The 26,993-nt window shown below is 48.0% G+C and overlaps 2 long non-coding RNA genes across 8 annotated transcripts in view; one reads left to right on the forward strand and one right to left on the reverse strand.

The window, feature by feature from the left end:
• The first annotated feature begins 2,315 nt into the window (after positions 1 to 2,315).
• Positions 2,316 to 15,304, forward strand: LOC309618735. Of its 3 annotated transcripts, none has more exons than XR_014238603.1 (3): positions 2,316 to 3,752; positions 14,027 to 14,209; positions 14,769 to 15,304. It is a non-coding gene; the product is annotated as an uncharacterized lncRNA (long non-coding RNA). The 3 variants fall into 3 exon arrangements; XR_014238604.1 differs by lacking the exon at positions 2,316 to 3,752 and adding an exon at positions 5,141 to 7,642 and having other exon boundaries at positions 13,866 to 14,209; XR_014238605.1 differs by lacking the exon at positions 2,316 to 3,752 and having other exon boundaries at positions 12,730 to 14,209.
• A 108-nt stretch (positions 15,305 to 15,412) lies between these two features.
• Positions 15,413 to 26,993, reverse strand: part of LOC309618723 — a 41,420-nt gene continuing 29,839 nt past the window's right edge. For all 5 annotated transcript variants that reach the window (XR_014238592.1, XR_014238593.1, XR_014238594.1 and 2 more), the window contains one exon: positions 15,413 to 16,959. This is a non-coding gene — a long non-coding RNA (uncharacterized lncRNA). The remainder of the gene's footprint in view (positions 16,960 to 26,993) is intronic.

Below are 26,993 nucleotides of genomic sequence, written 5' to 3' on the forward strand. Positions count from 1 at the left end.
TTCTAGTTTTGTAAAATTTAAGATCTAGTCATCAAAATGCAATTTTAGTTAATTAAATTTAAATCACATTGTTGAGATACATCCTCAGTTTTGTTTTGTTTCAGGACAATTGAAGACATAAAAAGAACCCCCCCCCCCATCCCCAAAGCAGGAGCCACTGTAGCAGGCGAGGGGCTCAAGCTGTTCCAGCATTTGCACAGAGGACAGAGGCTGAACCCCGCCCCCCCCAGAGCCTGATCTGGGGGTTCTGTTGCACTCCTAAAGAGAGCTATCAGGACATCCCTGAGGTGAACGGAGACTGGGACCAAAGGGAAGGGCTGCTGCAGGCTCCCGCTGTCCCCCCTTCCTCATGGGGCTGGGAGTGAAAACCAGACATCCAGGTCACGTAGGTGGTGCGAGGGAGGACCAAATCTCAGCAGAACTGAAGCAGCATCCCTCCATCTCATCCCTCCTACCTGTCTGTCCATCCATCCATCCATTCATCCACCTACCCATCAGATCCATTCATCTACTTGCCCACTTTTCCATCTATCCACCCACATAACCCCTGCCCACCCTCCCATCTACCCCCCCTCAATCACCTATTCATTCATCCACCCACCTATTCATCTACCCACTTAACATCTATCCATTTACTCACCTACCTAGTCATCCATTAATCCCTCCATCTCTCTCTCTCTCTCTCTCTCTCTCTCTCCACCCATCCACTCATTCACCCAAATACCCATCCAACCACACACTCATCCATTTCTCCAGTGAATAAATATTTAAAAAGAGGAAAATCGAAGTAGCATTAAGATCCCTGGGGTAGGAAAGAAGAGGGAGTCTGAGGACATGAAAGAAGAACCACGGTGCTGAAAATGGTGAACAAAAAGGTAAAAAGAAAGAGAGATGCTTGAGGAGGTAGGTGGGCCAGGCCTGGTCCCAGTGGGCCACAAGAGGTGTGAGTCTGGGGCCTGAGGCTGAGCTGGTCGTGGGGCAGAGGTGGCAAGGAAGGCAGGGGCCAGCAGGAACCCCAGACCCTGGGGTCTCCCTGTCGCAGCCCTGGTGCCATCACCACCAGTGACCAGCAGCCTTGGCACAGGCAGGAGCTGGCACCGGAAGAAGGGAATTTGATATGGAAGAAAGCAGCAAACCTGAGTCTAGATTGGGCTCTGCTTCTCATTGCTCGTGTGACCTCCCTGAGCCTCTGTTTCCTCGCTGGCAAAATGGACATAGTCTTTCTATCTCCTGGTTTGCTGGAGGAGCAAATGAAATAATGCTGGTGAAGAGCTGCACACAGGTCAGGTTGTCGGAAGCGGAGGAAATCCAGGTGGGCCTGCAGTAGCTGGAGCAGGGCTGGGGTAGGGGTCCAGCTGCGGGGTTGCAGGCTTATGACAGCAAGAGGTGAGCCGGCAATTATGTTCAGAAGGGATATATTCAACCCTGCTGGCCCAGCTGATCGAATGGAGAATAACAGGATGTTTTTAAAAAGGTTTCCATCTGCCCCTCCGGCCCGCAGGCGGGAGCTACCACCCTGGCACCCTCTTCACTCGTATCCACTGTCGAGGAGCACGAACCATGAAGGCGGAGGAAGAGCCCAGAATTCAGATCAGACCCAGCTGCCTCTGGCCATGTGACTTTGAACCAGTTGGTAACCTCAGGGCAAACTGAGGATGGTTGGGTGGTTGAGAGTAAATAAAAAGACATCCCTTCTCTCCCCCTCTGTCCTCACTTTGTTCCAGAAAATTATTCAAGGCTGATGTAAAGTACCTGGCACACAGTGGGCACTCATTCATCCAAAACCACCCTCAGGGTGGCCTCTTGGTGGCTGGCCCTGTGGCCCCCACCCCTGTGGCCCAGCCAGAGACCGCATCCCGCCTCTCCCCTGGGACCTGGTGGGCTTCGGGGAAAGCAGGACCAGCGGCCCCAGAGGAGAAGGCTGAGGGCATGGGGGCCCGGGCAGCTGCCCTGGGATGATCTGTCAGGTGCAAGCTGGGCTGTGGAGTTGCGTCGTCTCGGGGGCATCCCGGCATCTGCACTGCCTGTTTCTTTCCTGGCACTCAGTCATCAATGCACTGCCGCTGAGCACAGGTTCTGGCTTCCGGAAGTGTTGGGGGCACCCAGCTGGGGGCCCTCGAGCCTCCAACTGGCTTGGACACAGGGTTCACCGAGCCCAGGGCTGGGGAACAAGAGGTGGGGGTGGGAGGTGGGAGGTGTTGTCCCAAACAAACAGACAGACAGACGGACCGAGCCAAGATGGCCCCCAAGCTTAGTCACTGTTTCAACTTTTCACATTTGAACCCAACACAGCGGATGTCAAACTCAGGCCCCTGCCCAGACTCCCACATCCTCCCTCCCTTCTCCGGGCCCCTCTGCCTCCTCCTACTCGCCCCCCACCTCCGCCGGGAGTTTATGGATGGCTCCCAACCTCACCCTGACACTATGGGATCCTCACTTCCTGTGTTTATCTTGGAGAGGGATGGGGCTCTCTCCTCTCACCCACCGGGGCGGCTGAATGGCCGCCCCACGCAGGTTACAGCGCCTATGCTCAGGGCACACAGCACGCGCGCATGTGTGTGTGTGTACGCGCACACACACGGGCACCGGGGTGTTGGTGTCCCGGGCAGTGTCTGCGGGGCCAGGAAGCCCGGCTCTCCTTCCGGGATCTTCATGTCCCCTGAGCAGGTCTGTAGGGGTGTGAGGGGATAGTGTGTCATCCCTGGGGACCTGAGTCATGTCAGGTGGAGGCAGGCACACAAGGGACTGAGCGCTACCGGCTGCATCCCCACGCACAGCTCTCTCCGGCCTCACCCGTGTCGCCCCCGGTTTGCCAGGAGAGCTGAGGCTCAGCAAGGTGACGTGGGGAGCAGAGTCAGAGAGCGGCTGAGGGGGTGGAGGGGAGTCTAGAACCCAAGGTGTGCCTTTTTTTTCTTTCCTTAATAGCTGCGTGGTTTTTCACCCCAACTGGAAACATAAAAAAGTATAATGAAGAAAAATAAAATAATCCATAATTCCATGAAAGAGAACCATTGTTAACATTTTGTATATATCTTCCAGACTTTCTTCATGTATATATACATGCATATAGAACTTGTTTAATTAAAAAATGGGATTGTATTATGCATACAGCTTCTTTCCCTCCTTCCCCCCTTCCCTCCCTCCTTCCTTCCTTTCTATCTTTTTTACTTTTTATTATTAAAAAACTCAACATATACGAATGTAGAGAGAATAGCACAAACAACCCCCAACACATGGGTACGGGGCACCGGGTTCCGGTAGTAAGTCTGGGTGAGCAGCTTGTCCGGAAGTCGCTGTCCTTGCCCCGGATCATTTTCTCAGAGAATTGTCTGGACCAAGGGAGCACAAAGGGTGTGGAAGATTCCGCTCCTAGTGTCCAGTGGCATCCTCCCAGAGCAAGGTTAACTGTCCACCACCCTCCTCCCACCTGCACCCCCAGGGAGGGTCCAGTTCCCTCCCCTTGGAAACAACAGAGGTCCCACTCTGAAGGCTGGGAAGGGTCCTTGGGGTCCCTGAGAAGTGGGACCTGTGCAGGGAGAACCCGGACCTCCCCCCTCTCCTCTCATAGCATCCCTTCCCCCACCATTGCTCACAGCAACCCCACAGCCAGCTCCAGCTTCCCTAACCCTTGGAATCCCTCTTCTCCCATCCAGAGGAAAATCTGCTCAGCAGCCAACGGACGTTATGCCTGATGACCAGTTTGATTTCCTGCACCGCATTGCTCACACATGGAGCACCCAAGGGTCCCAAAGGTGAGCAAGGCCCCTGGGAGATCGGGCAGTGGAGGAGGCCTTGTGTACACAGCAGACAGTGTTGGGGGCTATAGCCAAGGAATAGCATTAATCTCGCTCAGCCTCAGTCTCCTCATCTGTGAAATGGGGATGATACTCGTACCAGCCTGGTTCAATTGCTATGAGCACTAAATAAGGTCATATACAGAAAGCGCCTTTACACGTGACAAGAGCTAAACCTTGTTTGCTGTTATTTTCAAGGGAGCTGATGCCTGATCCCAAGGCAGCGTGTTGGTGGCAGAGCTGGCCCCCCTTACCCAGAGGAACAGTGTAAAGGGCACATCCTCATGGAGCTTACAACTAAATCATTAAAACAAATGATCATAAATTGGGCCAAGTACCATTAGGAAGACAGAGGACTGGACTGTTCTGGAGAACAGATTGGGTTACCAGTTGGAGGCCTCCCAGAGGAGGTGACATTTAATCAGAGACCTGAAAGATGAGAGGTCTTGGGAACGGTGGGGAGAAGAGTGTTCCACACAGAGGGAGCAGCATGTGCAAAGGCCCTGAGGTGGGGGGATGAGCTTGTTGAGTTTCAAGGAACAGAAAGGAAGCCAGAGTGGCTGGAGCAGAGTGAGTGAGCAGAGAGTGGCCGGACAGCGCTGGGGGCGGGGGTGGGCATGGCACCTGGGTGTCGTGCGTCCGCGTCCTGACTGATGCCTGGCTGTTGTCTGATTAGGCGCCACCAAGTCCCTCTTCCTGGCATGTGAGTCCCACTTGCCCCTGGACAGGGCTTGGGTCTTTGTTCCCTTTTGCCTCCCCCAGTACCTCATTCAAGGCTTAGCACCCAGGGCCCCTCGAAGCCCCAGACCCCTGGGTGGGCGGGCGCCTTCTCCAGGCCTCTCCAGACTGTTCAGCCCTGACTTGGCCTTGACCAGAGTATGCAGTGGGCCTGGGGCCAGGCCAGGGCTGTGGGAGGCCGGTCTCCCTCCTGCTTTCATCTGCCGGTGAGATCTCTTTCATCGGATCTGTTGTTTTTAGACCATGTGCTGGGCTGTGGACAGTGAGTGAAAGTTCAGGAACACACCCTTCTAAATCTGCACAGAATAAGAGAAGGATCCAAGCATCGGGGTGTCCGACACCCCATGGGCTCTCCCCTCCCCCATCCCACCAAGGACTCCTTGGGGCCTACCGTCAGGGGAAAAACTAAGAAAACTGAGGAACTGGGTGAGTGACAGGCAGATTGGAACTGGAGCGGAACCGGATGCATGGAACCCGGCACCAGAAGAATAGGGTCTTGCTCAGCATCACACAGCATGTGGGACCAGAGCTAGACTAGAACCCAGGACCTGAGCACCCAGCGGTGGCTGGACGCTGTAAGGGAGATGAACTATTGCTGTGAGAAGCACCCGGGTGTGGGATGGCACACCAGGCCAGAGTCGGGGCCTCTGGACCAGCTGGGTGACCTTGGGTGACCTTGGGCAAGTCCGTACCCCTCTGAGCCTCTGTTTTCCTCCTCTGTAAAGGGTTTCTGCCTATAATGTTGGGAGGCCCTGAAATCACATGACACCAGGCCAAGGGATTCTGTGAGCTGCAAACTGCTGTATCTGTGCAAGGCTCTTCATCTTTGTTTTATAGTTGTTTGTTATTTTTTAACCAATCAGTGCTGCACTCCACCCTTGCAGGTACACTCTGTTACTCTCCAGCTTGGGTTAAAGGTAGGTGGCAGGGGTTGAAAATCAGACTAACTCACGTGACATATTTAGCAAACAACACAGTGCTGATCCAGCATCTGGCACCAATTTGCATGCCTCCGCTGACAGGCAGCTCACTACGGAACAAGGCTGCCATGTTTCATGGTGGAACAGCTCTGATTGGTCATACAGTGTCTCTCACATTGAGCTGAAATCTGCTCCCCATGCTGATGTCACTGGCCCTGGAATAATCCCAGTTACCCATTTCTGTGGTGATCCTTTCAGAGTCCCATGACCCTGGCTATGCTTCCCTGCCAGCTCCAAGAGGCCAGCCTGATTCTGATTTCTGGGGTCTTTCTCTTCTCTTTTCTGAGTTTTCTACGATGAGTATGTGCTGCTTTTTCTATTTTTAAAATTCACTTTTAAATTATATTATTTGTGAGAACCAAACAATACAAAATATAAGAAGAGGAAATAAAAGTCCTCCCATTTCTCTCCCTCCAAACCCCACTCTACTCGAGGCCCAGAGGAGCATCCTTCCAAGTTTTTCTGTGCCTTTGGTTATATATATACATAAACACAGAACCACATAGAGACCACAGAGCAGGCTGCACAGGGAAGGGGTTGACCTTGCCTGCAGCATGCACTTGAATCCCACCTCTTAACCTCAGTTTGCTCATCTGTAAAATGGGGCAATTGTGCTACCTACTGTGCAGGATCATTATGAGAACTAAGTGAATTAATGCACACGAAGTGCTTATTAAACCAGTGCTGAGCACATGGGAGCCATCAGAGGTGTTTATTTTTCCAATTAAAAACAAATGGGGTCATATGTGCATTTCTTCCTGCAACTTGCATTTTCATTGTGGACAGCTTTCCATGTGGGCACAGGTAGTTCCGTCTCATCTTGTTAATGACTGCACGGTGGCATGTTTGTGACTGTACCCATGATTTGTCCATTTTTAATACCAGGAAAAGTCATTTTTTAACAAAAGCCCCAGGGTGAGGCCCTTAGGCAGCCAATCGCCACTGTTGGTGTCATTTTTTTTTTCCCTTGGAAAACCTTTAGTTCTCTCCTTGGTGGCCCACAGTGGCCCTGAGCAGTCCAGGCCAGCTCTTGGGCATAAGGACCAGGCTCTGACCCAGAAAGCAGCTGGGCTCAAACAGGATTTAATCCTGGTGGTGGTGGTGGTCGGGAGAGGGCGAGTGCAAAAGAGAGGTGACCCCGCAATGCTTGTGGTGTGGCTAGGGTCCCTCAGAGAGTGGCAGGGCTAGTCAGGGAAGGCTTCCTGGAGGAAGCAGGATCCAAGTGGAGCCTTGAGGAGTAAGAGGGAGTTGGATAGAGCTATCAGATGGGGTATCAGATACAGATGGGGTTGGGGGGGGTGTACTTGTCACAGAGATGAGCCCATATGGGACACTGAGGATTTTGGGTATCTAGAACTAAAAAGCCACACACAGGAAAAGGAAGACCTTGAACACCAGGTTGTATGTGGGCTTCCCCTGCCAGCAATAGTGAGCCACTGAAGGTTCTGGAGCGGGGGAGTCTCCACTCTGTGTGACCCTAAGAAAAGCTCTAAGCCTCTCTAAGCCTCAGCGGCCTGTGTGCCTGGAGTAGATTTGGGGGAGGTGTAGGGGGTTCCTTAGGGGCTAAAATTTGGGATCGGGCCCTGCTTGCTCTAATCAAGGGGACCCAGAGAAGTGGGGGCAATGTCAGAGGTCAATCCCTGCCTTCAGATCCCTGCTTCACAGAATTCAAACCGTTTCCTTTCCTTTTAACCTGCCGGCTTTCCAGAGAAATCTGATTTTGCAAACATGTTTTCTTAGCCGAGGGGAAATGAGTGCTATGCAAACAATGAAGATAGCTGTGCGTGATAAGGGCCTCCAGGCTGTGCTGGCAGCCTGGTCTGAATGGAAAAGAGGGACCAGGGTCAGGTGGCCCTGGCGCCACTGGCTGCTGTAGGCATGGAGAAGGCCCCGGGCCCCAGAATGTTCGAGCTGGATGGGGCCTTGGGCATTATCCTCCCCAGAGTGGACCAGGGAGGGCAGGGACTTGCCTAGGGCACATAGCAGGAGGGCCTGACCCTCTGGCAGTGCTGTCCCCTGCACTCAGTGGGAGGGCTGGCCAGACTCCCTTTGTCTGTAGCAGGCTGTGCTGCTTGACCCACGCTTGGATCCTGTGTCTGGCCGATGGTGGCCCTGGAAGGTCCTCTCCAGGTAGGGACTCACGGAGCGGGGAGGAATTGGGTGCTTGGGGTCAAGGAAGGGGCAGTGGGGTAAAAGGTGTGTCTTCTGCCTGAGCACTGGTTTTAAGCCTTGATGGAGAAAAGGGCGAGAGAAGAAGATACCCAAGCCGTTGTCATGGAGACCACGAAAGACCAGGGCCCAGGGATGGCTGCCGCATAACACGGTGACAAATCCTGAACTAGAGTTGGCCTAAGGCCACCCCGTGGCCACCTCACTGCAAGCCTCACAGCAGCTCTGGCACCTGGAAGCTCAGGGTAGGGGGTGGGCACACCCGGTGAGGCTCTTTCGTGGAGCACCGGTAGCTGGGGCAGTAGTAAGGCCCCTATCAAGACATTAAGACTCTGAGCAGACTTGTTACAGGACAGGACGGGCAGGGCACTCCTTGGGAGGTGCAGGAAGTAAGCGGCCTTCCAGCTGGGGGTGGGGAGGAGGCCTGGTAGGGAGATGGGGTCTAAGAACCTTCTTCACCTGGGTATTGATGTCAGGGTGATCTCGTGGGTACCTGCAGGCCCATGAGGCCTGGGTCCTTTGCTCTACATCAAGCTCAGGTGCTTGGGGTCTACTGGGCTGACCCCTCAGTTCAGAATGAACAAGTCTTTCTTGCCCTCTGGGGTGCCGGGCACTGTGCCAGGAGCTTTCACACCCGGTGGGGCTGGTATTTGTTCCATTTCCCAGATAAGGAGAGCAAAGTTCTTCAGCTGCCCTGAAAGTCCCCTCTCGAGGACATTCACACCCCACCCCACCCCACCCCCCTGGATCATGTGCTTTTCCTAGGAGAAGCTGTTAACAGTGGAATTTCTGGCACTGCAATGGACTAAAAGTGGGAGACATTGCTGGGCTATTTGCACTTCTGGGGGCACCCACAGCTCCAGCCAAGCACCAGGGAAGAGAACCAATTTCCGTGGCTGCCCCAGCTCCCCATCAGTGCCTCCTGGTTCCACTTTGGGAACCAGGGATGTGGGATGCTTTCCCACATCATCTCATCTTCCTGAGGACCACTCCACTCAGAACCACGCAGCGAGGCACAGCCACATCCCTTCCACTGTCTTTGCTGGTCAGTAAGATACCAAAGTCAGCTTAGCCATTGTCTCACACACGTGACCAGCAAAAGACTCAGGTCTTGGCCTGACCTAACGTTGGACAATGAGACAGGCAGAGGGGCAGGCGGTCCCAAAGGCCCCATCCTTCCCTGGAGCCAAACTCCTTTGTGCAACCTCTCTGAGCCTCAGTTTTCCCACCTGTAAAATGGGGGTCATAGAAACAATACCTCATAGGCCTGTTGTCTCTCTCCAATGCCTAACAAGGGCACTGAGCAAACTTAGAGGCCAAGGTTCACCTGCTCCCTATCCTATACAGCAGGGGTCCCCAACCCCTGGGCTGTGGACCGGTATCGGTCCGCGGCCTGTTAGGAACTGGGCCGCTTGGCAGGAGGTAAGCAGTGAGCAAGCGAGCAAAGCTTCATCTGCTGCTCCCTATCGCTCCCCATTGCTTGCATTACCCCCTGAATCATCCCCGCCCTCCCCCACCCCCCGCCCCATCAGTGGAATAATTGTCTTCCACGAAACCAGTCCCTGGTGCCAAAAAGCTTGGGGACCACTGCTATACAGGACTAGATTCCCTGTCTGCTTCCCATCAAACCAGGGCCACCAGCAGCCCATGGGCGGCCATGCTGGGTCCACATCTTGGCACCTCTACTTCCCAGCCTACTCCCCAGTGACCTTAGGCAAGTTCCCAAGCCTCTCAGAGCCTCTGTTTCTTCCTGTCTAGAATGGGGACTATAGCAGCACCTCACTCACTGAGTTGTTTTGAGGATTAAGTGAAACTTAGCCCGGGGCTTAGTATTTAGTTTATACTCAAAAAACATCAGCCATGAATGCAGCTGAGAAGCACAGTAAATATGGAGAATAGAAAGTGTTTCATCCCCAGGGAGGCCACATCCATCTCGCTTTATTAGATCATAAGTGCTTTTAACAAGGCAAACAACAGACGGCAGGCAGCCCGCCAGCAAGGGCCAAGAACCCAAGTCTAGTCCTTCAAGCCCCTGGACATCAAAAACAACAACAGAAAAGGCCGAACATCAAAGAATGAACAACAAGTCCAAACATTTCACTGTGCTCTTATCTTAATTAAAGCAAGTCATATGCAGGGGTTTTGATGACACAAGTTGAAAAGCCAGGGTCTGGTTTTATTGGATTTTTGCTGACACCCACAGAGAAGTCTGTGACTTGCCCAAGGTCACCTAGCACCCTGGGGCCAGAGTCAGGGCCCAAACCCAGGCCTCAGATGCTAGAGCCAGGGTCCCTTCCATAACCCCTGGCCCCTGGCCCCAGCCCGAGCAACCAGGATCCAGGGTTGGAGTGTCAGGGGAGAGGCATTAGTTCATTCATTCATCAATATATTTACTAATATTAAATGAAGATCTACCTTCCAGGCACTGTTCTAGGCTCTGGGTTTACAGCAATGAGCAAGATACTGTGGTGGGGGAGGAGAAGGGAAACAGATGTCAACAAATAATAACAAATACCTATTTCATTGCAACTGTGGTAAATGCTATTCCCTATGCCCCTTCTCTGAGCTCTGGGATTCCTTAGTCAAAAGAACATAATAGAAGTGTTACTGTAACACTTACCGGGCCCAAACCAACTTCCCTGTCTCTTGGAACCCAGCCACCATGGTATGAGGAAATCCAAGCTGCTCCAGGGAGAGGTTCACACAGGGAGAAACGGACTACCAGTCATGTAAGTGCTCCATCTTGGAAAGGGATCCCCCAGACCCAGTCAACCAGCCCTAGCTGACACCGTGTGGAGCAGAGACCAGCTAATTGCAAATTCACAAGCAAAACAAAAGATTACTGTTGCGTTTCAAGCCATTAAGTTTCAGGGTGGCAAAAGGCAACTAGAACGGTACGTTTCACTTTCATGGGGTGGGGGGGGAGGTTCAATGGTGACCTCATTTTATAGATGAAGAAACTGAGGCTCAGAAGGGTTAAAATGGCTTGCTCGACATCACACAGGCAATGAGTGGCAAAGCCAGATTCAGTGACTTCAAATCCTGTATTTTTCCATCCTACCTCATTATTGTCGGCTCAGCAGCAGGGCCACCAGGGGCACCTGCATTAACGCCTTCCTGACTCAAAAGCAGTAAACTCCAAAGGTGAGCTTTCAGGCTTGGTACAAAATGAGTGAGGAGACCATTTTTGAGCAAGGAAGCTTCCAGCATTCTTAGAGCCCTTCTAACTGTGCCATGTAGATGGGTGTCTGCTACTTGTTTAGTAAGGAGACTCCATGGTGGTGTTTGAGACGAGCAAAGAGAGGCTCATTTCCCTGTTCTGGGCCTTTCTTTCCCCATCTGCTGAAAGGGAATGAGAAAACCATCCCTGTTCTGCTCAAGCTGCGGCCGGAGATGAGCTTACAGATAACATACGGCATCTTCCCCAGAGGCCCCTTGTCAGATGCGAGCATTCCATTTGGAAAGAAATGAATAATAGCTAAGACTCCCACGATGAGAATTTTAATGCAAGGAAGTCCATGGTAGGCAGGCAGGGAGAGGGCAAAACCTATCCCTGGAGGCTTTGTAAGTAAAGCCCCCTCCAAAATGTGTTGCTACTGCGGCTGGAAGCAGCCTAGAAAGCTACAGGCTGGAAGGCAGGAGCCCTGGGTTCTGATCCCAGCATTGCCCCTGATGTGCTGTGTGACCTTGGCCAAGTCACTGTCCCTCTCTGGATCCTCACACATACAATAAGAAGATGAGCCAGCTGATTTGGAAGATCCTGATGGTGGCCAACACATAGGCAGGGATGACCAGTCCCAAAAAATCTGTGACAAACTTCCCCAGCCCCCAACCCCAGAAGCTCACTGAGTTTAGCAGCTGGTGAAGAACAAATCCCTTGGGCTGTTTCTAGAAGCAATGATGTAGGTGAGCTCCACTAGGCAAATCCCACCTCCCCTCCTCCTCCTCCTTCTCCTCCATTGTCATAGTTATTATTTATTTGACTTTTAGCTGGGCCACCCAGAGTTCTTTTTAAAGATAAAAATATCATAACTCAAAGCTTCCACCAGCAACCCAATCCCATCTGCATGATGGAGGGTTGCACTCAATAGATTTGTTCCCTCTAGCTCTGACCCTTTTAAGGTCTTATAAGATGAGAGAGTGCACTTTAAATATCAGATTGAAGATCATGATGCCAATGTTGATGCTGATGGAGGTGGCATCCCGTACCAGCACTCACTCTGTGCCAGGCACCGTGCCCACTTTATATGTACCATCTCGTTAATGTCTCACAATGGGCCTATAGAGTAGTCAACTGTCATTCTTGCTTTTATACAGATGAAGAAACGGAGGCCTGGAGAAGGAGAGTAATGGTCCACGTTTGCAGCGTTAGCAGTCGGGATCCAGACCTAGGCAGTCTGCCTCCAAAGCCTCACTTCTGAATAATCAGGCTCTTTTGCTCCCTGGCAACAGCAGCCAGAATCGATACAACCACTACTGCTACCATTACTGCTTCCTTTACTGAGCACTTGTTACGTGCTTATTATTATGCGTGAGGCCAAGGCTTTACACCTTGTTCTCCAAAATCCATGCTGCAGAACCAATTAATCCAAAACTTGGTGGCTTAAAACAATGGCAGCTATTTCTTTCGTTTATGACTCTGCAATTTGGGTAGGGCTCAGTGGGGACAGCTTAGCTCCGTCTCGGCTGGGATGCTGGCAACCCCTGGGGCAGGAAGGGCTGGGCGCTGGCTGGGTGCCCCCCTCTGTCTTCGTGGAGCCTCAGGGCCTCCCTGCGTGGTCTCTCCAGCTCAGCTCCACTCAGGGTGGTCAAATTCCTTACAGGGCGATGGGGGTTCAATGAGACGAAAGCGAAGCAGCAAGGCTCCTTCTGACCCAACTGCGAAGACTGGCAGCGTCACTCCTGCCCCATTCTGTTGGCTACGAGCAAGCACTGAGGCCAGTCCAGATTCCGGGGGAGAACAACTGAGCCCCACATCTCAGTGGGAGGAGGGTCGGAGGATTTATGGCCATCTTTAATCCACCACACTTATGCTCTTGAGTAAGGACCTGTACAACCTATGAGATTCATTTATTCACTCAGATTTATGGAGCGTGGACATGCAGACACTCTTGCAGGCCCTGGGAGAGAGCAGTGCATGGAGATGTTATTATACCCACTTTACAGATGAGGCAATGGAGAGTTAAAAAGATTTAAGTGCCAGTGAAAGGGCCCAGCACTTTCCCTGTAGACTCTTGCTGATTCTCGACAAGAGCACGAGGTAGGCACTGTGATTGCCGGCCTGGAAGTGGAAGAGCTGGATTCGAACCCTGCTCGATGGGATTCTAAGGCCAGGCAGTCACCCAGCAGCCCATGCTGCCTCGTCTTAGCATGTTCTACATCTGCGCTTCACTGTGACACTGATGCAGGGGGCCCAGAGGACGTGCGGGCACGCTTTGGGAAGGGCCAGGCTAGTGGAAGAGAAGGCCCACTGGTGCTGTTAAAAAGCCAGCCCCGAGGAGAGTGTGAGGGAGGGCAGGGCCAGAGCACGGATGATGGCGCAGCCTGAACCGGTCACCACGGCAACTGCAGGGCCTGTCTGGAGCCAGCAGCTTGCCAGGCCTTGGCCCCATAAAGCCTGGGAGGGAGGCAGAGGGGGCGGGCCGGCAGGGCATAAATCAGGGAGTTCTATGCCCCTGACTCCGGGCAGACGATTTATGGGGCTGCTCAGAGCCCAGTGGATGCACTGGGGAGAGAGGAGAGGATCTCCCGTTCCCACCGCCCCTGGGGCCCTGCTTGGTGCGGGTTGGGCAGGAAGAGGCGCCTGAGCCTGGGAGCCCCTCCAGGCCACCCTCGGCGCTGTGGGAGGGCCCTGCCCCCACCAGGCATGCACCGGTCCCTCTGTGCCCACCTAACCAGCATGCTGCCCACATGCTGACAGAAAAACTTCAAAAAACAAGTCTTATCCTTGACTGCTTGAGATGCATGCCGATATTTTCCATCCTATTCCGTTCTGTTCCTTTTGTAAGATGCTGGTCACAACCCACTAAATTAATGTCATGAGTCACTCGTGGTTTGTGACCTGCAATTAGATAAACACTGAGCCAGAGGAAGCCAGAAGGGGAAACTGAGGCTCCCTCAGCCCTCCCTCCCCGCATACAGCTGGAACAGATTTTATCGTCATCGTCTCTTCTATCATCCCCAGAAGCACCTGGGTCTGCCTCCAAGACCCAAGCTCGTTCCACTATCCAACCAACCCTGATAGCGATCCAAGATGGAACCAGCTTCCTTAGGAGGTAAAGAGCCACCCGTCTCTGGAGTCATTCAAGCAAAAGTTGAACAACTCCTTTCTGCGGTGCTTCACAGGATCCCAGCATCCCTCACGGAGGGGGCAGACCTGATGCTCTGAGCTGACACAGGATGGCAGGCAGGCAGATGCTGACTGCTGAGTCACGGATGGGATGGGAGAGAAGCTGTGCGCCAGCCAGAGCAGCCGGGCTCAGAGCTTCCGGTGGACTCAGACAGGGAAGCAAGGGTGTCATCAAGAAGGTGAGTGTGCCTGGTGGGGCCCTGGCAGAGACAGAGGGCAGGCAGCTGGGCCCATTAGGCAGGGGGCCCTGGCATCCAGCCCCGCCCTCCTGGCACCTCTGCACCCATCTGTCCAGACCTGAAGGCGGCTTGTGCCTCCCTTGGCTGGTCCCTTCCTCCCTGAACAAGCCCCACAATCGCTCTCTCCCCTCACCTCCTGCCCCTGTAAAGGTCTGCTCCTCTCGGTTGCCCTCGCAGCCCTCTGCCTCCAGAAGGAAGTTCCTCTTGCCAGGTCCTGCTGAGATGCTAAGAATTGCTGGTGACAATATTTCAGCACAGCGGCGGGGCCTAGTGCTCCAGATTCAGACGGATCTGGGTCCCAGTCCCCGCGCTGCCACGCACCAGTTTGAGACCTTGAGCAAAATACTTCACCTGTCCAAGCCTAGTTCTTTCGCCAATAAAATGGGCTGATAATTCCTACCTTGGGATTATTGATAGGGGAAGATGTCCACAGCACATTAAGTTAAAAAGGCAAATATGGGGCCTCCCTGGTGGCACAGGAATCCGCCTGCCAATGCAGGGGACACGGGTTCGAGCCCTGGTCCGGGAAGATCCCATATGCCGCGGAGCAACTAAGCCCGTGCGCCACAACTACTGAGACTGCGCTCTAGAGCCCGCGAGCCACAACAACTGAGCCCGCGTGCCACAACCACTGAAGCCCATGCACCTAGAGCCTGTGCTCCGCAACAAGAGAAGCCACCACAATGAGAAGCCCGTGCACTGCAATGAAGAGTAGACCCCGCTCGCCACAACTAGAGAAAGCCCACGTGCAGCAACGAAGACCCAACACAGCCAAAAATAAATAAGTTAATTAAAAAGAAAAAAAAAAGGCAAATATGTTCCCATGTTTGTTAAAAACAAAAAACCTACATTTATATGTTTGCATGCACAGAAAAGTTTGGAAGGAAACACCCAAACAGGTAGCAGAGAGACATTGGAAGGGGGAGAGGTGGACGATTTTTATCTCAAACTCTATACACTCCTAAATTTTTGAAAAAGTTTAAACCAATAAGCATGTATTAACTGTGTAACAAATAAAGTGAAATTTTAAAAGTCTGCTGCCCCCCTTCATTCTTGTTGTGAGACTTAAAAGGGCAAATGTACAGAGAAGGCTCAGCCCAGCATCCACCCATCCCTCACTCCTGGTTCATTCTTTCTTCCAGGGCTTTTGTGGAATCCCAGGGTTGTTTTGTTTTTTTTAAAACTGATTAATTAAAGATGTATAAAGATATATAAAAATTCTCTTCCAATTAATCGGACGACCGATGACTCTCCTTCACGACAGAGAATGTTTGCTGACCACAGTCTGGCCCGGAACAGCTGAGTGGTGGAGTCTCATGAGTATCAGTGGTCCTCCTTTCTCTGCCTGGGAAAAGCAGCCTTTAAACTTCACACCAACCCTGTAGGGTGGACACTGTTATTGGCGAATGAGGTTCAGAGCTAAAGGTCTCATCCAAGGTTAAAGAGCTTGTGAGGGGCGGGGCTGGGGAAACCTGGGTCCTTCCACCTGACCCTTGTGCCTGGAGCCTCTCTAGGGGTTTCCCCTGGAACAGGAGTGGAATTTCCGCTCTGGGTGACTGGAGGACAGAACTAGGAACAAAAACATGAAATGGGGGAAGTGAGGCTCAGCTACTGGCAGCCTCCTCTGCTCCAGGCCTGAGCTCAGTCCTTTGGCTCCTTTAATCCTCACAGCAGACCTCCATCTCCTCAGAGCCTCCACACTGTCTGTTCTGTCTGCCTAGAATGCTGTTCCACCACAAGTCTGAACTCTGGATTTTCTCAACATTCAGGTTTCCTCAGAGAGACCTGCTCTGGCCAACCCCCATCACTGTGCACCCCTTCTGGCTTTATCGGGTGTAAGGCTGCCACCTGGTTTACTAGGAGTTAATAGGATACACTATTGTCTGTGTCCATCCTGGAGGGCTGGGCCTGGCCTGTTGGCTAGGGAGCTCCTTTCCGTGTACTTGGAATGGTGCTCTGCGCACACAGTAGGCACTCAATAAGGATCTGGCAGGCAGTGTTGGTGCCTCACGCACATCCCCTCAGCATCCTCTTCCTGTGCATCCTGACCCCAACACTTCCAACTTCCACCACCTGCACTTCTCATCCGGGGGCTTCTCTGGCTGCCTGAGTCTTCCTCCCTGTCCACACGCTGGTCAAGCCAGGAGCGGGGTGTCAGTGTCCCCGGGAGCATCCTTCAGGCAAGGACAGATGGAAGCTGGTGGACAAGTACCCCAGCTCCCTCCCCTTGGCTGGGGTCACTCTGGGGCATTTTAGCCCCTGTCTCCCTGAGCTCTGCAGAGGGACCCAGCCCCAGTTTCCCACGACAGCAGCAATCTTCTGAACAGTACGCTGCTCTTTGTTTACTGTTTCCTCCCCTGCCTGTCTGTATTAGTTTCTAGGGCCACCATAGCAAAATACCACAAACTGGGTAGCTGAAAGCAACAGAAATGTACTGTTTCACAGTTCAGGAGGCCAGAAGTCCAATATTAAGATGTCGGCAGGGTTGGTTCCTTCTTGCAGACTCAGAGGGAGAACCGGTTCCGTGCCCCTCTCCTAGCTTCTGGTGGTTGCTGCCAATCCTTGGCGTTCCTTGACGTGTGACAGCGTAACTCCGATCTCTGCTTCCATCAGCACAGGGCATTTTCCCTGTGTGGGTGTCTGTCTTCGCATAGCTGTCTTCCTTCAGTGTGTGTCCATGTGCCCACAACCTACAAGGGCACCAATCATTGAATTAGCGTCCACCCTAATCTAATATCACCTCATCTTCACTTCATTATGGCTGCAAAGACTCTATTTCCAAACATGGTCACATTCCCAGATACCAGGAGTTAGGACTTGAACATTGTTTTGGGGGGAACACAGTTGAGTCCACAGCACTTTCCCTGTCTCAGTCTCCCCGACTCCTTCCCTGTGGTTCTTCCTGGGAGCACTTTTCAAATACTTGCATTCAAATCCTTGTCTTGAGTCTGCTTCTGGGGAAGCACAGGCTAAGATAAAATACGTGTTGAATGAATGATGGAAGTTTGACAGAGGAGGAAACTCACAGGGATGAGAGCCCTTGATCAGGGACTGATGCTGTTGCCGGTGAGCACAGAGCTGGGACTTTACCCCGCATCTGTCTGTTTCAACAGCCCCCAAGCAGAGAGGCTATGCAGAGCTGCCTGTCGACAGCACGGTTGCTTTTAAGGTAGTGAGCTCCCCATCCCTGGAAGGCTGCAAATGTGCCAGCAGGAATTGCTGCACAAGGCTGAGAGTTGGTTTGGGTGACCTCAAAGGCCCGACTAGCCCTGACATCTGAGTCTGTACATTTTAAAAGCATGTGGTAAGAAATCCAGGCCTCAGGGTCAGAGAGCAGAATAACCTTCCCCTGACCTCCCCAGAGCCTCGCAACAAAGCCAAGTTTCTCCAGAATCAGCTTTAATTTGATGTCTCTTCTTCTCGTTTATTAAAGGGCCACAAAAGAGAGAAAACCACTTGAATTGTCCCCAAGACGGGCTGGCTATAAATGTCTCCATAAAAGGACCCAGCCTGGGCTCTGGTGCCCAGCAATTACAGCTGCCGTGAGACCCGCCCAGACGACCAGCCCAAGGCACCTCTTTGGTCTCCTCCCTGCCCAGGCAGGTCACTGCCAGCAAGAGTACCTCTTGGGGGGCAGGCTATGGACCCCGAGGTTCCCCCAGGAACTCTATAAACACTCCCAGCTCTTGTCCAAGCACAGGACCCACCTGGATCTGGGGGCGCATGCCCCAATTTCCTTCAAGGCTATAGCAAGCCCAACTGGGAGAGCGTGGAGGAGTTCTCTTGCACAAATGCCCTTCCTCGCCCCTCAGTTTCCTCGTGTGTCTCCAGCCTCAGGCAGAAGGCGGGGAAAAGTCAGAGCCTCATGCCCCTCCCCCAGAGCTGTGATGGCTCCCCCTTGCCCAGTGAACAAAGCCCCAAGCCTCATTCTGGTTAGAAGTAGAGGGAGGGCTTCCCTGGTGGCGCAGTGGTTGAGAATCTGCCTGCTAGTGCAGGGGACACGGGTTCGAGCCCTGGTCTGGGAGGATCCCACATGCCGTGGAGCGGCTGGGCCCGTGAGCCACGGCTACTGAGCCTGCGCGTCTGGAGCCTGTGCCCCGCAACGGGAGGGGCCGCGATAGTGAAAGGCCCGCGCATTGCGATGAAGAGCGGTCCCCGCACCGCGATGAAGAGTGGCCCCCACTTGCCGCAACTGGAGAAAGCCCTCGCACGAACCGAAGACCCAGCACAGCCAAAAATAAATAAATAAATTTAAAAAATTTAAAAAAAAAAAAAAAAAAAAAAAGAAGTAGAGGGAGAGAGGTGGCTAACAGAACAGCGACTACAAACATGGACTCTGGTTCAAGTCCCTGCTGCTCCACTCACTAGCTGTGTAACTTCAGGCAAGTTGTTGAACCTCTCTGAGCTTCTGTATCCTTATACGTTAGATGGGTTGAGAATAAAGATACTGAGTTCACAGGGTTGTTGTAATGCTTAAATTTAGAGTTAACCCATGAAAAGCCCTCAGCATAGTGCCTGCCACCTAAGTGCACTCAATAAAAGCCAAGTTTATTATCTATTGAGTATTCTCTATGTGGCCCGTATCACATAATTTGGTGATGTCACATTGATTATCTCATTTGATCATCACAAGCAGCCCATGAAGTAGATATTATCATTGTCCCCGCTTTACTGAAGACACAACAGCAGTCAAGTAGTTCCCCCCAATAGTTTCGCAGGAAAAGGGGTGAGGCTAGCATTTGAATCCTGGTTTCTCTGACTCCAGGACCTGGGGTCTTTCAGGGCTCTGGGCAGTCCTTGGATAGAAAAGGAAAGTCTGTGTCTGGCTCGCCCCAGTTGGGCCACTGTTTCTTCCTTCCTTTCCCCCTTCTTTTATTCATTTAACAAACATGCACTGAGGACCTGCTGCAGACTAGAGGCTATAGGTTCCACACCCTCAGGGGACCCACAGCCTGCGGGTCCCTCTGGCTTCCTCCAGAAACTATGGTTTTCAAGTATAGAGTTTCAGAGTCTACTAAACCTTCCAGCACAGCTCAGAGCCTCTCTCTAGGAAGCCTGTCCCAATCTACTCTCTCAGTTCAGTCGCCACAGTTAACATTTCGTGACATCAACTGTGTGCCAGGCATGGTGCTCGGTGCTGCCCAGGTATGAGCCCATCGGTGCAGTAGGATGGGGCAGGCCCTAGGCTTTCTGATTGTTGAGGCAGAAGGCACATGGAGGTCCAGAGAAAATGCTAAGCCGTAGCCTGTCCCTCCTTCTAGGGGCAGGATCCCCTGCATGTTTGTAAAAGCCAAAGTGCTTCCAATGGCTGAACCTGCCCTGGCCCAACCATGACTTCATCTCCTACTCCTTGCTTCCTTGCTCACTCTGCTCCAGATACACTGGGATCCTTGTTACATCTTGATCCACCAAGCATAGTCTCACCTCAGGACCTTTGCACATACCCTTCCTTCTGTCCGGAAGTCCTCCTCCCAGACAGCAGCATGGCTTGCTTCTTCATCTCCTTCAGGTTTCTGCTCAAATGTCATTGAGGCCTTCCCTGACTACTCTGTTAGAAATTGCAACCCAACCCCGACCCCACACTCCCTATCCTCTGCCCTTGCTTCTTTTCCCGTCATAGTACTTCTCATCACCTGGCATATTAAATATTTAAATTATTTGTTAGCATTTGTCTCCCCACTCACTGCTCCCCCAACCAAGAATGTGATCTCTAAGAGGTCAGAACTTTTTTTGTCTCTTTTGTTGACTGAAGTATTCCCAGACCTTTGCATATAGCATATATAGAGTATACGACAGCCTTGTAGGTGCTCAAAAAGTGCTTGTTGACATGGAACCCTACTCAATGATCTGTGGTGACCTAAATGGGAAGGAAATCTAAAAAAGAGTGGATATATGTATACGTATAACTGATTCACTTTGCTGTACAGCAGAAACGAATACAACATTGTAAAGCAATTATACTCCAATAAAAATTAATTTTTAAAAAAAGTGCGTGTTGAATGAATGAATGAGTGTATCTCTATAGTTCCAAAAACACTTTGTAAATGGTAGGTAATAGTTCATAAACAGCAGGTAGGCAGTAAGTGAATATGGCTTTTTAAAACAGCTGTATTGACTTACTGCCTACCTACTGTTTATTACATAGCTTTTATAATATAGCTTCAATTATTCAAAGTGTACAGTTTGATCAGCTTTGACATATGTGTGCACCTGTGAAACCAGCGCTACAAACGAGATAGTCGCCTGATTCCTCCTTCCCCCAACAACCCAGGAAACCCCGGATCTGTTTTCTGTCACTAAAGATTAGTTTGCATTTTCTAGAATTTTACATAAATGGAATCACAGAGTATGCACCTCTGGCTTTTACACTCAGCATAATTATACTGAGATTGATTCATGTTGTCTCGTATATCAGAGTTTGTACCTTTTTATTGTTGAGTAGTATTCCATTGAATGGATAGATCATAATGTGTTTATCAATTCACGTGTTAATGGATATTTGGTTATTTCCAGTTTGGGACTATTACAAATAAGGCTGCCATGAATGTTTACGTACAAGTCTTTGTATGGATATATGAGACTTTTGACTTCTTTTCTCTTGGGTGAGCACCTGGATCAGAATGATTGGATTCCACGGTAGGTGTATTTTAACTTTATAAGAAACTGCCAAACTCTTTTCCAAAGGGTTTGTGCCATTTCACATTCCTATAAGAGCTCCAGTTGTTCCACATCTCATCAATACCTGATATGGTCAGTCTTTTAGATTTCAGCCATTCTGATAGGTGTGCAGTGGTATCTCACTGTGCTTTAATTTGCATTTCCCTAATGGCTAACAATACTGAGCATCTTTTCACATGCTTATTTGCCATCCATATGTCTTCTTTGGTGAAGTAACTGTTCAAAACTTTTGCCCATTTAAAAAATTGGGTTGTATATTCTCTTACAATTTTTACAGTTCTTTATGTATTCTGGATATAAGTCCTTTATTAGAAAAAAATTCCCAATCCGTGGCTTATCTTTTCATTCTCATAACAGTGTTTTTTGGATAGTAGAAGATTTTTTATATTTTAGTGAAGTATAATTTGTCCATTGCTTCTTTTATGGATGGTGCTTTTGGTGTCTTACCTAAGAAATATTTGCCTAACCCAAGGTCACAAAGATTTCCCCCTATGTTTTCTTCTATAAATTTTTTTTTTAATTTTTTTTTTTTGCTTTAAGAGTTTACTGCTGATCATCATAGAAAAGACAGCCAGAAGACAAGAGCAATTTCACTTCTGCAAGCCAAAGAGAGTCCACATAGCTTTGGTCTCTGGCCTAAAGTTCTTGAGGGCTTCGTTGCTATAACTGGTAGGTCTGGGACTCCCTGTGCTTGCTTCTAAACAAGGCTACGTTTCCACTCATTGTACCCAGATGGAGACTGACCTCCAGCCTGCATCTCCCCGGCCTATTACTGAAAACCCTTCCTGATGTTGTCTCAAGGGACCAGGGGACTAGGTCACTGCCAGCTTGTGTCTTCCACTCCAGCCTCCTCCTCCTGCTGCCTGGCCATGTCTCTGCTGCCTGTGACCCTCACTGGTGTCCTCTGCTGCCACCACCAATCCTGCCTCAGATGGGGGCAGTGGGCAGAGAGAGGTCATTGCTCCCCCTGTTACCACGCCTTTCCAGGTGAGGGACAGGTCTTTCTCTGGATTCCCCACTGCACAGCCAAGGCCGGGCTCCTTTTGATAGCAAGTTGGAGGTTTAGGTATACTAGATGGGTCACACACCTCAGTAAGAACTATGAGCTCTTACCAGATGAGCGTCACTCCGACGCACAAACTACCTTTCCCACGAAGGAGAAGGGCCCTCCTCGGCCGGGCTGCTGGCCTGGCTCCTACACTAGGGCCCAGCTCGCCCCTTCCCTGGGAGCGCTCTGTGGTGTCTGCACTTCAAAGTTCTGGTCGCCAACAGCCCTGAAGACCACAGAGCACAGATAAGATTTCCTCTTCCCTGAATCGAGTCCCATCCAGGAGTCTTCATTTCCTGCCATAGTGCTGACTTCTTTCTAGGAAGCTTAATGGTAAGAATATTCGCTTCCTTAGGGGAAAACCACCCCTACTCTGTGGTGTCTTTTTTGGCTTCTCCTCACCCTTTTGTCTTGGCCTACTTCTGAAGTTTGGAGAGCGGCAGTTTGGGGATAAGAGGTACCCAAATCACTGAGATGATGAAAGGAGGATCTGCTGCCATGAGCTCATCACCTGGCTCTAAGCTGTGCACGGGGGAGCTAGGACCTCAGGAAGAGGGAGTGGGGCCGTATGCCTGGTATGTTGTCTGCATCTTTTTTTTTTTTTTAGTTCTATGAATTTTATAGCTCTAGATTTTACACTTAGATCTATGATCCTTTTTGAGTTAATGTTTTAATATGGTATGCAGTATAGATGAAAGTCCTTTGCTTCCGCTCTTTTTTTCTTTATTTTCCTTCCTTCCTTCTACCTGCATGCCAGTATTCAATTGTTCCACACCATTTGATGCAAAGACTATTCTCTCTCCACTGAATTGCCTTTGCAGAGTCAGTTAGCCATACACGTGTGTGTCTATTTCTGGATTTTCTTTTCTATCCCGTTGACCTATTTATCTATCTTTATGCCAGTACCACTCAGTGTTGTATAAAAGTCTTGAAATCAGGTAGTGTAAGTCCTCTCACTTTTCAAAATTGCACTGATGGCTTTAGGTCCTTTGCATTTCCATGTGAATCTTGGAATCAGCTTGTCAATTTCTATACAAAAGCCTGCTGAGAATTCATCTCTGTACATCAATTTGAGGAGAATTAACATTGTAACAATATTGAGTCTTCTAACCCATGAACGTAATATATCTGTCTGTTTAGGTTTTCTTTAATTTCTCTCAGCAATGTTTTGTAGTTTTTAGGGTACAGGTCTTGCACATCGTTTTTCAGTATTTTTTATTTTTCGATGCTAGTGTAAATGGTGTTTTAGATTTTCAATTTCTGATTGTTCATGGCTATTATGTAGAAATAAATTAATTTTTGTATATTAACCTTGTATCCTGCAATCTTGCTAAATTCAGTTATTAATTCTAGTGCACACTGGATTTTCTACATACAATATCATGTCATCTGCAACAGTTTTACTCCTTCCATTCCAACCTGGTTGCCTTTTTTTTTTTTTTTTTGTAATTTTCCCTTATTGCACTGGCTAGAACTTCCAGTACAATGTTGAACAGAAGTGGTGAGAGTTTTTGCTGAGAGTTTTTATGTGGAATGGGTGTTGTTTCTGTTAAATTTTTTCTGCATCTGTTGAGATGATCATAAAGTTCTTTCCCAGTTTGTTAATATTGTGAATTAAATGATTAATTTTCAAATGTTAAACCAACTTTGTGTTCCTGGGATAAGCCCCACTTAGTTATGATGTGTTATCCTTTTTATATATAGTTGGATCCAATTTGATAAAATTTCATTAAGAATTTTTGCATCTTTGTTCATGAAGGATATTAGCTGTAGTTTTCTTTTAATGTCATTTTCTGGTTTTGGCATAAGAATAATGCTGGCCTCCTAGCATGTGTAGGGGAGTATTCCCTTCTGTTTAATTTTCTGGAAGAGTTTGTATAGAACTGATGTTATTCTTCCTTAAATGTTTGGTAGAATTCACTGGTGATTGCTGATGTTTTCTCTATGTGATGGTTTCTAAGTATTCTGCAATTTCTTTAATAGATGTAGGGCTGCATTTATTTCTTATCTATTTCTTTTTGAGACTCCTTTGGTAGCTTGTGTCTTTCAAGGAACCTGTCCTTTTCATCTAAGTCATTGAATTTATAGGCACTAAGTTATTAACAATATTCTCTTATTCTTTAAATATCTGTAGACTTTGGATGTCATCTTTCTCATTGTTGATACTGGTAATTTGTGACTTCTTTCTTTCCTGACCACTATGACTAGAAGGTTATTAATTGTATTGATCTTCTCAATAACCAACCTTTGGTTTTATTAATGTTTCTCTTGCTTTTCTGCTTTCTATATCATTTATTTCCTCTCTTGCTTTTATTATTTCTTTTTTTCTACTTATTTTGGTTTTAATTTGATCTTCTTTCTCTAGTTTCTTTAGGGGAAAGCTGAGGTCATGGATTTCAGACCTATTTCCTTTTCTGATACAGATAATTAGACAAATTTCCACCTAAGTACTGCTTTAGCAGCTTCACACAAATTTTGATATGTTGTTTTCACTTTCATTCTGTTAAAAAATATTTTATAATTTCCTTTTTAATTTCTTCTTTGAGCTTTGGGTTATTTAGAAGTGTGTTATTTAGTTTCAGATATTGGAGGGATTTTCCAGAGATCTTTCTCTTATTGATTTCCAATTTAATTCCATTGTGGTTAGTGAGCATACTTTGTATGACTTAAATCATTTAAAATTTTTGAACTTGTTTTATGGCCCATAATATACTCTGTCTTATAACCATTCCTTGTGCACTTGAAAAGAATGTGTATTCTGCTGTTTTGGGTGGAATGTTCTATCTATGTCACTAAAGTCAAGTCGGCTAAAAATGTCCAAGGCTTCTATATCCTTACTAATTTTTGTCCACTTGTTCTATTGATTATCAAGAGAGAGGTATTGAAATCTCTGATTATATTTGTAGATTTGTCTATTTCTCCTGCATTTCTATCAGTTTTTTTTTCTTACATTTTGAACATCTTTTATTAGGTGCATAAACATTTAGGATTATGTCTTCTTGATGAATTGACCCCTTATAATTATGAAATGACCTTGTTTATCCCTGGTCAAATTCTTCACTTCGAAATCTAATTTGTCTGATAATAATATAGCCACTCCAGCTTTCTTTCATTAGTGTTATATGGTATATCTTTTTCTATAATTTTACTCTTAACCTATTTGTGTCCTCATATTTAAAGTAAGTTTCTTGTAGGCAGCACATGGTTGGGTCTTGCCTTTTTGTTCAGTCTAACAAGTCTTTCTTTTAATTGAGGTATTCGGATCATTTATACTTAATGTGATTGTTGATACAGTTTAAATCTACCATAATATTATTTGTTTTCTAATTGTCCCACCTGTTATTTGTTGTATTTCTCTATTTCTGCCTCCTTCTTAGATTAATTGATTTCCTTTTATCATCTTTGCTTATTAGTTGTAACTCTTTGTTTTGTTATTTTCATGGTTGTTTTAGGGTTTCTAGTATACATATTTAACTTATCATTCTACAAGCAATATTATACCACTTCATGAATAGTATAAGAACCTAAAAGAGTATACCTCCATTTCTCTTCTCTTCTTCCTCTCCTGTTTATATTATTTTCTTTCTTCTGCTTACTTTGGTTTTAATTTGATCTTCTTTTTCTGGTTTCTTTAGGTGAAAGCTAAGGTCATGGATTTCAGACCTTTTTCCTTTTCTGATACACATACTTTGTGCTACACATTTCCAGCTAAGCCCTGCATTAGCAGCATCTCACATGTATATATAGATGCAAAATGTATTGTTCTCATACATTATACATCTACATATGCTATAAATTTTCCATTGCTTTGCTATATTTTTTTGTTTGGTCAGTTATCTTTTAAAGAGTTTAAATAATAAGAAAAAATCTTGTATTTCAATCTTCATAATTATCATTTCCAGTGTCCTTATTTCCTTTGTGTAAATCCATATTCCATCTGGTATCATTTTTCTTCTGCCTAAAGGATATTTTAAAAAATATTTCCTACTGTGTGGATCTGCTGGTAATGAATTATTTTGGCTTTGTATATTAGTATATCTTTAAAAGTCTTTATTTCACCTTCATTTTTGAAAAATATTTTTTCTGTAGAATAGAATTCTAGATAGACAATTTTGGGGATTGGTTTTTTCCAGTACTTTAAACATGTGGTTCCACTGACTTCTCACTTGCATTGTCTCTAAGAAGAAATCTGCCGTCACCTTTATCTTTGCTCCTTTGTATTTACATTATGTGTCTATTTTCTTTGGCTAGTTTTAAGATTTTTCTCTTTACCATTGGTTTTGAGCAATTTGATTATGAAGTGATGGTGTAGTTTTCTTCCTTCTTTCTTGTGCTTGGGGTTCTTTGAGATTCTTGGCTCAATTTGGAAAAATGTCAGTCATTATTTCTTCTAATATTTTTCTTTCTAATATTTCCTCTTTCCCTCATCCATTTTCTCTCCTGCCCTTTAAGGATTCCATTTACTCACATATTAGGGTGCTTGAGGTTGTCCTGCAGATCACTGATGCTCTATTCATTTTTATTTTTGTGTCCTGTTTCCCTTTGATTTTATTTAAAATAGTTTTTATTGATATGTGTTCAAGTTCAGTGATCTTTTCTTCTGCAATGTCTAGTTTGCTATCAATCCCATCCTGTGTATTTTTATCTCAGACACTGTAATTTTAATATATAGCTGTTTCATCTGAGTCCCTTTTTTATATCTTCTATCACTCTACTTAAGATGTTCAATCTTTCTTCCAGTATTTTAAACATATGGAATACAGTTATAACAACTGTTTTATGTCCTTATCTGATAATTCTAACATCTATATCAATTCTTGATTGGTTTTGATTGATTTTTATCTTCATTATGGGTCATATTTTCTTGCTTCTTTGCATGAATGGTAATTTTTTATTTGATGCCAGACATTGTGAATTTTGCCTTATTGAATGCTGGATATTTTTGTATTTCTATAAAAAAATTCTTAATCTTTGTTCTGGGACACAATTTAATTATTT

Source organism: Balaenoptera borealis (genome assembly GCF_965194805.1).
Source record: "Balaenoptera borealis genome assembly, chromosome: 1".
NCBI lineage: Eukaryota > Metazoa > Chordata > Mammalia > Artiodactyla > Balaenopteridae > Balaenoptera > Balaenoptera borealis.